Raw genomic sequence first — 15,776 nt, 5'->3', positions numbered from 1 at the left:
TCTCACTCAGGTCGTTAATTTCCCCACCCACGAACAAGCTACTCTCGACCTCATCATGATCGACCTGAGCCAGCAGTACTCACCCCTCCAGCCTCTCCCCCCCATGGGACGCAGCGGCCACCGGTCAGTCCTGTGGGAACCGGCTCACACCACCTCACTGCCTCAGTCATCCTCCGCCAGGTCATTCAGGCCCCTGACTGACTCGGCCATCAGACGGTTCGGGCAGTGGATTACGCAACACCCCTGGACTGAAGTGACAAATAAGCCAGACGTCAACCACAAATGGGAGCAGTACCAGCACACTATTACCAGCGCCTATCACACCTTCTTCCCCATCAAGACGTTCCCAGTCCATCCATCTGACGACCCCTGGATCAACCCCACCGTCAGACAGCTCAGGAACAGAGTCAACAGGGAGATCAAAACCGCCAGAGCAAACTATTATCCTGAAAAAAATACACCAACTTAATTAAACAGGCCAACAACAGACAGTGGTATCACAAGGTCAGGTCTCTTTATGGACTCGGCAAACACTCACCCTCCTTCCTTTGCACTTCACATTTATCACCTGACCGAGCGGCCGAGGAGATAAATACCCATTTCGCGGGTATCTGTCAAAGCCTCCCAAAACTTGATCTCACCGCCCTCCCCGCATACCTACCATCCCCCTCCCCACCCCCCTCCGTCCAGGAGGTTGCCGTTTTCAATAAATTAAAGAAATTAAGGACGCACAGAGCTGCCACGCCCACTGACCTCCCAATCAAAATCTATAAGGAATTTGCCCCTGAACTTGCCACCCCCATTTGCTCCATAATAAATGCTTCACTTGAACAAAACACTTGCCCTAGCGACTGGAGAACTTCCTTTGTCACTCCCATCCCCAAAATTTCCAGCCCACAGTCCCTTAATGACCTAAGGCCAATCGCCATCACGCTCATTCCCAGCCTCATTTGTGAAGATTTTATTTTTAACTGGGCTTATGATGATATTAGTAGCCTCATAGACATCTAACAATTTGGCAACATGAAGCACTCCTCCACCACTCATTCCCTGGTCAGCTTTCTAGATTTCATACACAGCCACCTGGACAAACGAGACACCTCCCTTGCCCTTGCTTTTATCGACTTCAGGAAAGCATTTGACCTTGTAGACCACACTGTTGTCATTACTAAGGCCATTGACCTGCATGGGGTTTCACCCTAATGGCCTAATATTGTATCGTGGCTGACTGATTTCCTCAGCGCACGCCAGCAAATAGTTCGCTCCCAGGGCTCGGTCTTCCCTCCTCTTGAGCTGACGTGTGGCGTCCCGCAAGGCACTAAAATGGGTCCGCTTTGCTTCTTGGTGCTCATTAACGACTCTCTCATGGACACACCGCATCGCTGGAAATATGTTGACGACAGCACCTTGGGCGACCCCGTCAACAACAGGGATCCAGACTATGCACCTCTTCAAGCGTCGCTCGACAACCTTCAGGCATGGACGGTTGACAACAGTGCCACTATTAACCACACCAAGACAATGGTGATGCACGTTTACACGTCCAAGAGAGATGTGCCACCTCCGCTGCTGTCTATTGGCTCACACCACCTCCAGGTTGTCCAGTCCACCAAACTACTCGGCATAACTGTGGACAACCAGCTCAACTGGAAGCTCCACGTCTCCAACACCGTCAGAGCAGCCTCCTACAAGCTGTACATGCTGCGTAGACTCAGGACGCTGGGGGCACCGGCTACTGAGCTGTGCAGTATTTACTCATCATTCATACTGCCAAAGCTCATGTATGCCTCCCCGGCGTGGTCATCGTCCCTTACCCTTACCTAACAACAGCAGCTTGAGAGGGTTCAAAAGAGGGCATTCAGGGTCATTTTAGGCCCTGACTACCACACCTACGACAATGCCCTGACCACCCTGAGTCTTCCGAGGCTATTTGACAGGCACCAGGACGCCCTCAATAATTTCGGAATCTCCCTGTTTCACCATCCTCGCCACCGCCACCTCCTGCCACCCGACGCCCCTCCCCCCACCCGATTCACCAGACACCACAACATACTCATCCCCTTCAGAGCGCCGCGAACCGACCGTTACAAACGTAGCGCTGTGCCCGCGATGGTGCGGATGATAAACAATGCACAGTGACAGTCAAACCCAAAGGGCCGCTGTGGAGATTAGCACCTCGCCGCCACTCTCTAAGTGCCCCCCTCACACCACCCTCCCTCTCCCTTATGTCTCTATTTTTAGCTCTCCCAAACCACCACCCCACCCTCTCCCTCCCTCTAGTGTAGCCTATTTACTATTAGTTTATTGTATTCTTAATTTGTATATTTTCAGCATAACACCTGCCAAACATTAATAAACTTATTATTATTATTATTATTATTATTATTATTATTATTATTATTATTATTATTATTATTACACACACACACACACACACACACACACACACACACATATATATATATATATATATATATATATATATATATATATATATATATATATATATAGAGAGAGAGAGAGAGAGAGAGAGAGAGAGAGAGAGAGAGAGAGAGAGAGAGAGAGAGAGAGAGAAACACACACACACACACACACACACACACACACACACACGCAATAGGTAATCAGGCCGTGGGGAATTACACACACACACACACACACACACACACACACACACACACACACACACACGCATGAACAGTACTATTAAATATTATAAACAGACTTGCATGAATTCAATAACTCGCTCTAACGAACTTTAGCTTAAAAGAAAAAGAAGTCTGTGTAAAGTTAAAAGTCTGCAATGTATGAAACAGGTGCTAGAGCGGACAAGAGACACGCCAGTAATCGTCGACAGACGAACTGGTCGGCTCGGCTACCGTCAGCCGATAGAGTCGGTCTGTCGGCACCCTGCTATGGACAGTCATTGGCAAAGGCCCGGACCGTACTCCCCCCCTTGGAGAGGGAGCAATCTCATCTTGTTGCTGTAAGAGACAATCCAGAGTGGAGGAGACCTGTGAGTCGCCCACAGAGTTCGTGGCTTGAGGAAGTCGATAGATCCTGCCGGAGGGAGCCCCGGACTTGGCGTCGTAGGGTGGGCGAGACGACGCGCCCCTCGGCGTATGCTCCCTTTGATAGGTTGATTGAAATTCTGTATCTTTTTTTCAGAAGTTATGGTTCATATTGACGTATGTTATCTAATATGTGAAAGTCAAAGGTTACGTATAGCTGCAGAAACCCTTAACAGAATCAAGACAGTGATATTGAGCAATTCTCAACGTCTATCTGTTAACATCCCCAGACCAAAAACAAAAACAATAATCAATCAATCAGTAGGGACATATGCCGGGGGGTGCTTTGCCTCGCTCACCCTATCACGTCAAACTTGGGTGCTCCTCTGGGTAAATCTCCATATTGGCCCCCTTTTCATCCGATGGATCTCATGGTACTCTCTATCAACTCTATACCCATATGCTGAATCCACAAACTCTGTGGGCCTGCTCCACTTTGGGTTGTATCTTACAGAAACAACCCAGTGAGCAGGATCGGTTTTCGGGTAGCGTGCAGTATGGCCGTATAGCAGAAGTCTGCGTTCCCTGACTATGCAGGTAATAGGCTTCGAATCAGTTTCACGGAGTTATCGCCAACTTGACAAAAAGTCATTCCAGCGATATACCATTATTATGAGTAGGGCTTTATTACCAAAGGCATGAATCCATTTCTTCAAGTCACTACTCAATGTTAATGTCTCACAGCCATAGAGTAAGACAAGGACCACAAGCAGCTTGAAGATCCGGAACTTTCCCTTTCTGCACAGGTATTTACAACAACATATACTCCAGCTGAGCGAGTCCATAGCATCGTAAGCCACGCCATTCCACAATATGACTTTCTCAAAGAGACCTGCAGTTGTTCCGCACTACAATCCTAAGGTATGGGAACTTTTCCAAGATATTAATATCCTCGTCACAAGCATGAACAGACTGTACTGTACTGCTTCAATTAGCAAGTCTCAAACACCTGGTCCTGACCCAGGAGACCTGGCGTCCCAAAGGACTCACCTTCTTGTGCAGTGCCTCGACACCCATAGGCATAGAGGCATTACCGAAATTCCCAGATACTCCGCAAAGATTACAGTGTGGAAATTATTCCATTTGTATATATTGTATATTTGGGAATTAGTATTCTAAAGCTATTCTGATATGATTAAGTAACAAGTGGTGGTAGTTAATACCACAAAAGGTAATTAGAAGCTGTATGAGGAGTGTGTCGAATGAGCCTTAAGAAATTCATTTGCCTACATAGCAATGCCGACGTGGGCAATCATAATTGACGTCAGAGGTTGAAACTGCGACCGCGTCTCTCTCTTGTACCAGATTTCAAGCCGAACACACTTCCCTGCGCAAATTCTCATTAACTGAGTAGTAACCGTTGAAAACCCTGACTGATCGCGTCGAATACCCTTACCAAGTCCGTGGAGACTCCGATGAGTAAACGTGTCCGCAGCACGGATCCGAGGAACCGAAAGCCACCCCCAAGCCACGCAACCCGTATCCACGCTACCTTCCACTACAATCTTCTCCCTGATCTGAATTCTGACAGCTAAGTGCAAAATAGAGTTGGCCAGCGCTAGTTTGTCTTTGGTTCCGGGTAGAAGTTTAGGGAGGAGTTTAATAGGTAGCTCAACGCCTTTAATTCTGCTGTTGTTGATTACCCATTTTAATTACAATTAGTTGCAACATACTGCATCAACGGCAATAAATTAATCAGTGACACTGGTATTGCCAACAGAGGCTCCGCAATAACTCCGATATCCAGTTCATAAAAGTGAACAAAAGAAATGGGTTAAGGACAAAGCCTTGCCACACTCCTGCTTTCTTAGGAAATAATATGGACACGACACCCACACACTACACAGCACTCTCATTCTAAGAGTACATGCCGATCAGTTGACCAACGGTCCTTGGAGGAACCCCACAGAGTCGCAGGAGATCAAAGAGTGCCTCGCGATCCGCTGAATCAAACGCCTTCTTGAGATCAACACAGACTGCAATCATCCCCGTGAAAACTCAAATCAACACCCCACTAGTACGCAAAACGCTAAGATACGATAATTTGTCGACTTACAAGGCGCTAGAACAGACTGCACAGGTCTCTACTGCTTTAGCAGCTGGTTGCGAGTTAACATGAGCAATAGGTGGGCAAATACGTTGCTTGGCTGAGTGAGCAGCGTAATACCAGTCTTGGTGGTCCCCTTTACCCTTTCAGTTGGGGCAATCAGCCCTCTCTTCCAGTCAGAAAGAATGATACCATATTGCCATACGTCAATCATGACCGCATGCAACCCTCGAACCATAGCCTTACCTCCAGCTTTGAGCAGCTCAGGACTGATGATACAGATCCCAGGTGCATTTCCTCTCCTCAACTTTGCCACAGGATCTCTGACCCTGTCAAGAGAGGGTGGGATTTTGTCGATGGGTGGATCAGTATCCGCCACCTGGAACTCAGCAACTGGAAGCTGTCCACTCGGAGGATTCGCCATGTACAACTGTTGAAAGTATTTTCAACCCAACGAGCTCCCTGCCCATCTATGCCTGACACGAGGCAGCCATCAGCTGAAAGGAAGGCTCGAAGCGGAGCTTCTTCAGGGCTCGGTAAGTTGGTCGAAGATCGTTTATACTGAGATAACCCTGACATCCTCATCGAGATTCCTAACATACCTCTCATTGCCTCTCTGTAGGAGAGTTCTAGTACTATGCAACAGAGCCCAATATTGGTTCCGACTCCAAGCAAGCCTGGCATCTCGACTCTTCTCGATGTTCTGCAACGTCTTCTCAGAAACAAAACCACTCCTAGAACTCGAGCGCTCTCCAGTGCATTTCTTTACAAATTGGAGTTTAACGTTTGAAGGTATCCCAAACTTCTAATGGGTCCCCAGGGTTGCTGAACACATTGAATAGATTTGAAGCGGTCACTGCATACTCATCAGCACATGTCAGGTCTTTTGGTCTTTCGAGATTGAACGCAGTATTGTTGCATCTCGAGATGATTCTTCAAGAACAAGCCTATGATCAATTGCAAATAACTCAGCACTGTGAAAAAAAAACAGTAGCTCTGAAGAATCCTCCGACGAGTGCTTACACGGATATGGCTAATCTCCTTAGCAACCCCTTCAGCATTGCTTTACCAAGTGCAGTAGTGCAGCTCTGATCACTGGTACTGCTGAAATCGCTGTTATCTGGAATTCTCATCACCCTGCATCTACAGCAGGAGGAGGGAGCTGTTGGTGTCCCTGATAACATAACCGTGGGGACCAACACATGACTGGTAGTCAGTCTTGTCACTGCCAGAAGTAGCAATATAATAGCCCATGACAATATTTATGTCTCGAGGGGGGCACTGGTCTCATACTGAGTCGAGTTTGGCGTAGAACAGTCCCTTCTCTTCAATTTTACACATCTCTGCAGGAATTTACACTACAACAAGAAACAAAAACCTAGGGTGTGCTTCAGCCACTGAAATTATGCTTTCATCAACCCGAGTAACCTCAATTACAAATAGCTACATTTAGCAAGAGATGCCTATAGCTACTCCCTCTAAGACTGCCTCCATACCTATACCGGACCACTAGTAGTTGTACCCCTCCCCTACTGATATCGCCACTGCCAGGTCTCGCCTCAGAGAATCTAACACAGTCATCAGGGAAATCGCAGTGGCGAAGGAGAACTACCCCCAAGAACTACAACACCTGGAGGGCAATAACACCAGCAAGTTGTTCTCCAAGATACGCCATTTGTGTGGCCTGGGCAACCCGTCGTCGGCTTTCCCTTTTCTCCCCTCCTCCTCCTCCCCCCTTGAGATAGCTGAACTGATTAACTCTCACTTTTCCTCCATCTGTCAAAGCCTTCCCCCGCTAGACCTTGCCTCCCTCCCCGCCTACCTACCCTCCCCGTCTAATCCTCCCGCCGTGGAAGAGTTTCAAGTTGCCGAAAAGCTCAGATCTCTCAAACTCAAAAGGTCTACCACACTTCTAGATTTACCCATAAAGCTTTATCAGGAGTTTTCCTACGAACTTGCTACCCCACTTGCCTCCATCATAAATGCCTCCCTCACTCAGAGTAAATGCCCCACAGATTGGAAAACCTCAGTCGTCACTCCCATCCCCAGTCATCAACCCCACCTCACTTAATGAACTAAGACCCATTGCTATCATTCCAATCCCGAGCCTGCTTTGTGAAGACTTTGTATTTAGCTGGGCATATGATACTATTCATTACAAAATTGATCAGAGGCAGTTCGGCGACGTTAGAGCCTCCTCCACAACACATTGCCTCATTAGTTTCCTTGATTTCATTCTAAAAAAAAATTGGAAACAAGAAAAACTTCCTCTGCCCTCGCCTTTATTGACTTTCGGAAAGCCTTCGACCTGGTTGACCACACCACTGTCATCACCAAGGCCATAAACATCGGCCTGCCCTCCCACCTCTCATCCTGGCTGGCGGACTTCCTGACGCACCGGCACCAAGGTGTGCGTCATCAGGGCAGCACATCCACCCTCCAGCCCCTCTCTGCTGGGGTGCCACAAGGGACGCGCGTGGGGCCTCTTTGTTTCCTTATTCTGATCAGCAATGCACTGTTAGACGCCCCTCATCGCTGGAAGTACGTGGATGATTCTACAGTGGGCATCTTCATCAACAACACAGCCCTTGACTACACGCCCCTACAACACATTCTGGACCGACTGCAGAGCTGGACGCAAGATAACCACGTCACCATCAACACCAACAAGACGGTGGTGATGCATTTTCACACCTCCACCACTGCCATCCCACCGCCAGCCCTGGAGGTTGGCCCTCACCAGCTGCAGGTGGTTGAATCTGTAGCAGTCACCGCTCGAATCGCGTGTTCCTTCCCCTCAGTGACACATGAGAAAATGGGGCACTGCAGAGAAAGACTTTAAAATTCTGTGTTTTCATGTTCATCGTCAGTACTTGTCTCTGTCCGCTTCGTATCTACAATGTTTATCTTTCTTGTACTCGTTTACCTTTGACTGTCCGTCTATGTCCTTTTGTTGTCCACCGTTACACATTGTTATACACATACACCAACACTTAAATGTTAACCTACACAAACAACATTCACACAAACGCATACCCACACAAACACCTTTTCTTTGTGTTGTGTTTGTCTCAATGACTTGTTCTATTTTTGTCCAATAAAGAACCCTGACGGATATTGAGTTTCTCTATCCGGGAACCTATTAGCACTTGAGAACACTCGCTACCACCAACAAATCCACCAAACTACTTGGAGTCACCCTGGACAGCAAGCTGAGCTGGGGCAAGCACGTCACCACCATTATCAGGGCGGCTTCCTACAAACTTTTCATGCTGAGGCGCATGAAGGCACTGGGAGCCCCCCAAAGGACGCTCAAGGACCTGTACACCACCTTCATCCTCCCCAGACTCCTCTATGCCTCTCCTGCTTGGGCTTCCTCCATCAACAAGACCCAGCAACGCCAATTAGAGAGAGTACAAAGGCGTGCATGCAGACAGATTCTGGGCAGTTCTTACACTAACTACGAGCATGCACTCACCCAGCTGAATCTGCCCACCCTACAGGACCGATACCAGACAAACCTAACCAAATTCGGCAAGTCCCTCCTCCACAACCCCCGTCATAGAGATCTACTCCCACCCGCCCTCCCTCCCCCCACTAGACCCACAAGACACCACAATATTCTCGTCCCGGTCAAAACTCGCACGGACAGATATCGGCTTAGTGCGATACCGACGCTTGTGAGGGTCATTAACACCTCCATGATCACATGACCCCTCCACCCTAACACACACACACACACACACACACACACACACACACACACATCACCCTTCCCCACTTCCCCCATTACTCACCACATGAAACTCATTGTATGGTATTTTTGTGTATTTTCAGCCTTATGGCTGCCTACAAATGAATAAACCTTTTATTATTATTATTATTATAATTGGTAAATCTTAAGAATCCCCACTCCACCCCCTCCACCACCCCAGCCCCCCCAATCCCCCAAGACAAGCCTGGGGAACTGTGGGGAACTGTGGGGAACCGGGGTATTGGGGGGGGAGCCCATATCACTGAAAAATGGCCTTCCAAAATTTCCCTAGAAAAATCCCTAAATCAGGAAAAATTCCCTAGTCTCGAAAGTAAGGAAAATCCCTACCGTATACTCACATGCGTGGGCTAATCGCTAACCAAGCATACCATCGCTAACCACCCCAAAACAGCCCTGAGCCATGACTCAAGGTCATCCGGGACTCGGGCTGAACAAGCCCGGGCTATACCCGGCCCTCAGCACGGCAGCCGTTGGGCTACATGTTCTAAAAAAAAAAATAACCACGCGTGGTGGACCTGGTCTCACATGCGTGGGCTAGTCGCTAACCAAGCATACCATCGCTAACCAAGCGTACCATCGCTAACCAAGCGTACCATCGCTAACCAAGCGTACCATCGCTAACCAAGCATACCAACGCTAACCAAGCGTACCGTTGCTAACCAAACGTTTGTAGAAAAAAATATATGAAGACCTAGTGATGCTTCATACGGTAGGTAATGAATGCGAGCTATTTTGCGGCGGCGGCGTTAGCTCGATTAATCCCTTTAGGGAGCTGTGGTTTTGGTGGTCGTTAGCTCGATTAATCCCTGTAGGGAACAGTGGTTTTGGTGGTGGACGGCCAAATCACTGAAAAATGGGCTTTCAAAATGTCCCTACAAAAATCCCCAAAATCGGGAAAAATCCCTAGTCTCTAAAGAAAGGAAATTCCCTAACGTATACTCTTGTAATCTATTCCTATATAACGTAATAGCCGCTGCAGCGGGTCTGTTGACGAGTGTAGGGCGTGTAATTGGATGGTCAGCGTAGTTGAACCCCCACCCCACCACCCCAATCGTAGTCGAGCAACTCTTGGGAAATGTCATGTTTCATAATTACATATGGTACAATACTGACGGTTAACCCGTCCACTTCTTGTAAGTTGATGCTAGATCATTTTTACCGAGTAGTTTAAGGTACAAAATAAAACAGATTTGTGACAGCTGTCATCCAGATCGAACTGACGCTCCTGCTGTTAACTGACGCGGGAGTGACCTACCGACTGCTACGTATGACCCTGGCCTCCATTTTACTCAAATTCCACTATAAGTATCGCGCATTGAACAATATCCGTTTGTTTTCTGACACGTGCTTGTCACACCATATGTTACACTTGACACCCTCGTGTCTTTGTTGGACCCGGTACTGGGATAGTAATCGGTCCTTTTGTCAACCTACATGCACACCAATAAAGAGGTTAAATACTCAGTTAACACTTACCGAAAGGTAAAGTAGACGGATATTTTGAGGGAGTGAGTGTCGGGCCTTCCATCCATTATGGCGGCTTGAAAACAACTGACTTCAGGAACCCGCCGTTAGGTGCCGCCGGTGATGCCCTCGCGTAGTAACATTTTACGAATGTATTAGAAAATACAAATAGCTGCGGCATTAGTTGCATTAATATAGAGAAAAAAATAACGTAAAACTCTTAAAAGACCGGTTTTTTGTCCGAAATCGTTATAATTCATGCGCATTTTGGATATTACTGACTAAGGAACTAGTTTGTAGGGTGCACTGCAAGGCAGGTATGAGGCTCAGTCTGTGTATAGAGGCGGTTGTGAAACAATAACAATGAACTTAGAAAACCCAAGCCACCTAACTCTATAATTAAAGAGGCTTGCCCCCCTGGCCCCTCCCCAAGGTAAAACGTATACGAAAATGCATTATAATACCAATTCTTTCACGTGCTAAATTACTACGAATATTGGTTTGGAGTGGTTATTCTTAAGTTTTGCCTTATCATTATTATTATTATTATTATTATTATTATTATTATTATTATTATTATTATTATTATTATTATTATTATTATTATTATTATTATATTCATCTTCAGCCTTCCTAGCTCATTGGATAGATAAGGCAGTCAGTGATCCTCCGAAAGGTTCAGGACGTCACGGGAGCCCATACTTAAAGACTCTATAGAGCCTTCCGAAGGTTAATATCAGGCCTATTTCTGCAGGAGGGCGCCGGTTCTGTGCCTCCCCGACAACCCTCAAAACAAACATAGGACCCAGGGGTCCCGTAGCTTTGCCCTGCACATTTCTTTTGGGGTTGGCCCGCCTGATGCAGATGCATTCAATAACCCCGCAGCGAGTTCGCCCCCCTCCCCAACAAAACACAATAGAGTTCGAGACTCGTGCCCCGACCCCCTACCTCTACTTCTTTCGTGTTTGGCTAAGGGGCGTTTCGTTATGAGGGAGTACGATCCCCTCAACAACCAACCCAAATCAGGGGCTGGGCTGATTGCTGGCCGGAGGGGGGGGGGGGGGGGCAGGTCTTCTGAGAGGATAAATACCCCGGCTACTAAAAAGAAAAAAAGCATAAACAGGAAGGAGTAAAGAAGAGAGAATAACAACTCGGGTAAGTTGGGGACGCTGCATTCTTCATCCAGATAGACCAGCCTCTACTCTAACACTATCAAAGACCACAAAATGTCTTTGAATGTTATGACATAGTAACTACATGTGTTTTTTGTTAACAAATATTTTTTTTTCAAATTGGGGTGGGGTGGTCTAGTGGTGGTGGGGGTGATGCGGGGAGCTCAAAACAATAAAAAAGGTAAAGTCATGATAAATATAGGTTCTAGAACTCCATACGTATAGATAATGAGAACGCGTACAATTTTTTCACCCCTTCCATCCCTCCAGGAAAGTAATCTAGAATTATCAATAGTTAATTAAAACGTAAGAGTCTGTGAATATTGAGGCGAACGTGTAATAAGGTAATCAGGCAATAAGAAGTAATATGGAAAGATGAGATGCTCGCGGGAAATTGGGAGACCTTGTGATATGAGGATTCTTGAGGTTTCCGCAGAGGGCAGACTTGCTTATTGTGGCGGTGTGGTGGCGGTGTGAGGCGTCTTTGTTGTTGTTGTTGTTGTTGTTGTTGTTGTTGTTGATGTTGATGTTGTTGCTGCTGTAGTTCTTGTAGTCGTTCTTGATATTGTTGTTGTTGTTGTTGTTGTTGTTGTTAATGTTACAGTAAAGATGGGGCCGTATTGCTAAGTGATGATGTTCTTTGTTTTTGCTGTACAGACTCGAATCTGTTCGAAAGCGTCTTGAGAGACCACATATCTGTCTACAAATACTAACAAAGGAAAGCATATATCTCAGGAAACGCTGAGGCACCAGGTAATATTACCCCGTCCTATACAAAAAAGAAGCCGCCTTGATGGGAGACCGTAAGTGTTTCTACTCTTACTATGGTTTCCTGCTCGAAACAAGGATGGCACAGCCCCTATTCGATAAAATTCGGAATAAACTGACATGATTATTGGTGGTCGTTTATCTTCAAAAACAAATAGTGGTAATATGACAGGCGATAAGTATGTTTTGCTTCTTTGTTTGATTGTTTGTGTTTAGGATTACGCAAAACAGCTGGACCAATTTTTATGAAACATTGGAAAGATGTGAATAGGATGGGTTGCTCAGCTTTGGCGAAGGTTTATGGTCTCCGAACGCTCTTCTCGTTTTCTTATTGCTGTTGTTGATGCTGTGTATGTTGCTGGTATACTAATAGCTAATGATGTTGTGCTGTTGCTTGGCCACCAGCAGCTATTTCTGTTGTTGTTATTGGTTTGCGGTTGAGGGTGATGTTTCTATTAAGAGAATGGAGGCCTATTTATCTCTGTTTCTGTTGTTATATCTCTGGGGTGTGAGTATAACTGTTAAATTTTTATTGATGTGTTGGTGTAATATGATAAAGATATGAAGGAGGTTGTGTTATTAGGTGGAGAAATCAACATTTTGAGGCACTGAAGGACACCACCAAGGCTTCCACCTTTGAATTGTATATTTACTATTGGGAGGGATATTTGTTAAAACAATAATGAAATGTAAAGTCATAAGCGTAAAAGTGGATAGACCTTTTTCCTTGGCAGCTACCTGTTATCAATCATTTTTTCTCGCATGAGTTTAGGATAACGAACTCTAATTCGCTGTAAAAATTACCACAGTGGGGGACTCATACAAATGCTAAGGAACAATTATTGCTCAACAACCTACAAACTTCCACGAATTTGATGCTGAAAGGAATTTTTTTTTACTCCTTTGCTTAATCATATATACTGCATTCATTATATAAACCAATCCAATTTCAAATGTTGGATGTGTCTTCAGTCATCATCTTCAGCATCAGTTCGTGATATTCTGACATTCACGTATAGATTTACTTTTCTGACTTGCTTTATCCTCAAGTTGAATGACACTTTATAAGGCATAGAGCGCAGGTAAAGAAAAAAAAAATGCCGCAACTTACTGCCTAAAAAAATATCAAATTTAGACAGTCATCGTTACACTATTTCCTTGCAAATACTTACCGTGCGTTCCACCATGAGAAAGCAACTTCTTCAGCTCCAAAAGGGCCATATATATATATATATATATATATATATATATATATATATATATATATATATATATATATATATATATATATATATATATATATATATATATAGTAGGAGTAGGTAGGAAGACACCTACCGAAAGGGCGTAAGCTACTCCCAGTGAGAATATATGGGAAGCGAGGAGGGTGCTGAAGCCCTTCAAAGACCCTTCCCATGTCCTCACTAACCGTTTCCCTTTTGTCTCATCAACACCAGAGAGTAGTTCAGCATGCTCTCTAAAGACAGATCCTCTCTCTTTCTACACCACACTACATTCACACAACATACACACCTTTTCACAAAATCCAAAATTCAAAATGGCACATAAACGAACCCCGCCTGGGGGGGGGACCATAAATTCCCCCAGGAAGGACTCCCCTTCTAGCTGCCGACTTCAGATGTGTCCTGATAACTCCTCAAACCACCTCCTTATCAATTTCTGCAACATTCGCGGTCTTGGTTCCAATTTCCATTCTGTGGAACACCATCTCTCCTCCTCTAAACCTCACCTTCTCTTCCTCACCGAAACACAGGTTTCTGAGGCTACTGACAGGAATCTTTACTCTGTTCCCTCCTACTATCTCTATCCTAAATTTCAATCCAAAGCTGGATGTTGCCACTACGTGCGCAACGACATCACTTGCTCTCGTGCCCACGACCTTGACTCTTCTGTATTTTCCACCATCTGGCTAAGACTTCATTGTCATTCTATTACTAAATACATCTGTGCTGTTTATCTCTCACCTAACTAATAGCTTTGTAAAATACTTAGACTACTTAAACTCTAAAGTGGAGCACATCTTGAACCACTCTCCCTTTGCTGAAATCTCCATCTTGGGAGATTTCAAAGTTCACCACCAGTTTTGGCTTTCATCCTCTTTCACTGACCAGCCTGGTGAACAAGCCTACACCTTTGCTCTCCTGAACGACCTACAGCAGATGGTCCAGCACCCTACATGTATTCCCGACCGTCTTGGAGACCGGCCCAACATACTAGAACTCTTCCTTACCTCTAAGTCTAACCTTTCTCCTTACTCTGTCAAATTGTTCTCTCCGTTGGGCTCCTCCGATCACAACCTTATTTCTGTATCCTGTCTTATTGCTCCTGTACATCCTCTGGACTCACAGAAGTGGCGATGTTTCTGGCATTTTGCTTCAGCTCGGCGGGACGACCTGAGGATCTACTTTTCCGATTTCTCGTGTAATGATTACTGCTTCCAGGATAGAGACCCCTCTGTGTGTACCCAGCGCATCAGAGAGGTAATTGTCTCTGGAATGGAGGCATACATTCCACGTTCTTTCTCTACTCCTCATGCTAAAAAGCCTTACTTAAATCGTGCTTATTCTCGTGCTATTAAAGATAGAGAGGCAGCTCACAAAAGGTACCAGAGCCTTCGCACTCCTGCTAACCATTATCTTTATATTTTTGCCCGGAACCGTGCCAAATCTATTCTTCAACTTACTAAAAGGTCTTTCATAAATAGAAAATGTCAAAACCTTGATTTTTCTAATTCTTCCCGTAACTTCTGGCACCTAGCCAAAAATATCTCCTCCAATTTCACTCCACCCTGGACGATTCTGGCATATTCCTCTTACTCATCCCCCCTCTGGCTCCTTTATGCCTGTTATTAAAATTCTTCATAACAATGTTTTCTATGCCCTCTCTAGCCTCAACTCTCAAAAGGCTTATGGACCTGATAAAGTGCCTCCTATTGTCCTTAAAAACTCTGCTTCCGTGCTGACACCCTGCCTGGTCAAACTCTTTCTTCTCTGTCTATCAACATATACCTTTCCTTCCTGCTGGAAGCACGCCTTCGTACAGCCTGTGCCTAAGAAGGGTGATCGTTCCAATCCCTCAAACTACCGCCTTATAGCTTTACTTTTCTGTCTATCTAAAGCATTTGAATCAATCCTTAACCGGAAGATTCAAAAGCACCTTTCCACTTCTAACCTTTTATCTGATCGCCAGTAGGGGTTCCGCAAGGGGCGTTCTACTAGTGATCTTCTTGCTCTTTTAACTGACTCTTGATCATCCTCTCTTAGCCGTTTCGGTGAAACTTTCTCTGCTGCGCTAGACATATCGAAAGCCTTCGATAGAGTCTGGCACAAGTCTTTGCTTTCTAAACTGCCCTCTTTCGGATTCTATCCCTCTCTCTATTCCCTTATCTCCAGTTTCCTTTCCGGCCGTTCTATCTCTGGGGTGGGAGAGGGTCACTGTTCTTCCCGTAAACCTATTGC

The sequence above is a fragment of the Eriocheir sinensis genome, chromosome 2 (assembly GCF_024679095.1).
Source record: "Eriocheir sinensis breed Jianghai 21 chromosome 2, ASM2467909v1, whole genome shotgun sequence".
NCBI classification, from domain to species: domain Eukaryota; kingdom Metazoa; phylum Arthropoda; class Malacostraca; order Decapoda; family Varunidae; genus Eriocheir; species Eriocheir sinensis.
Note: the sequence above shows the minus strand (reverse complement) of the source record.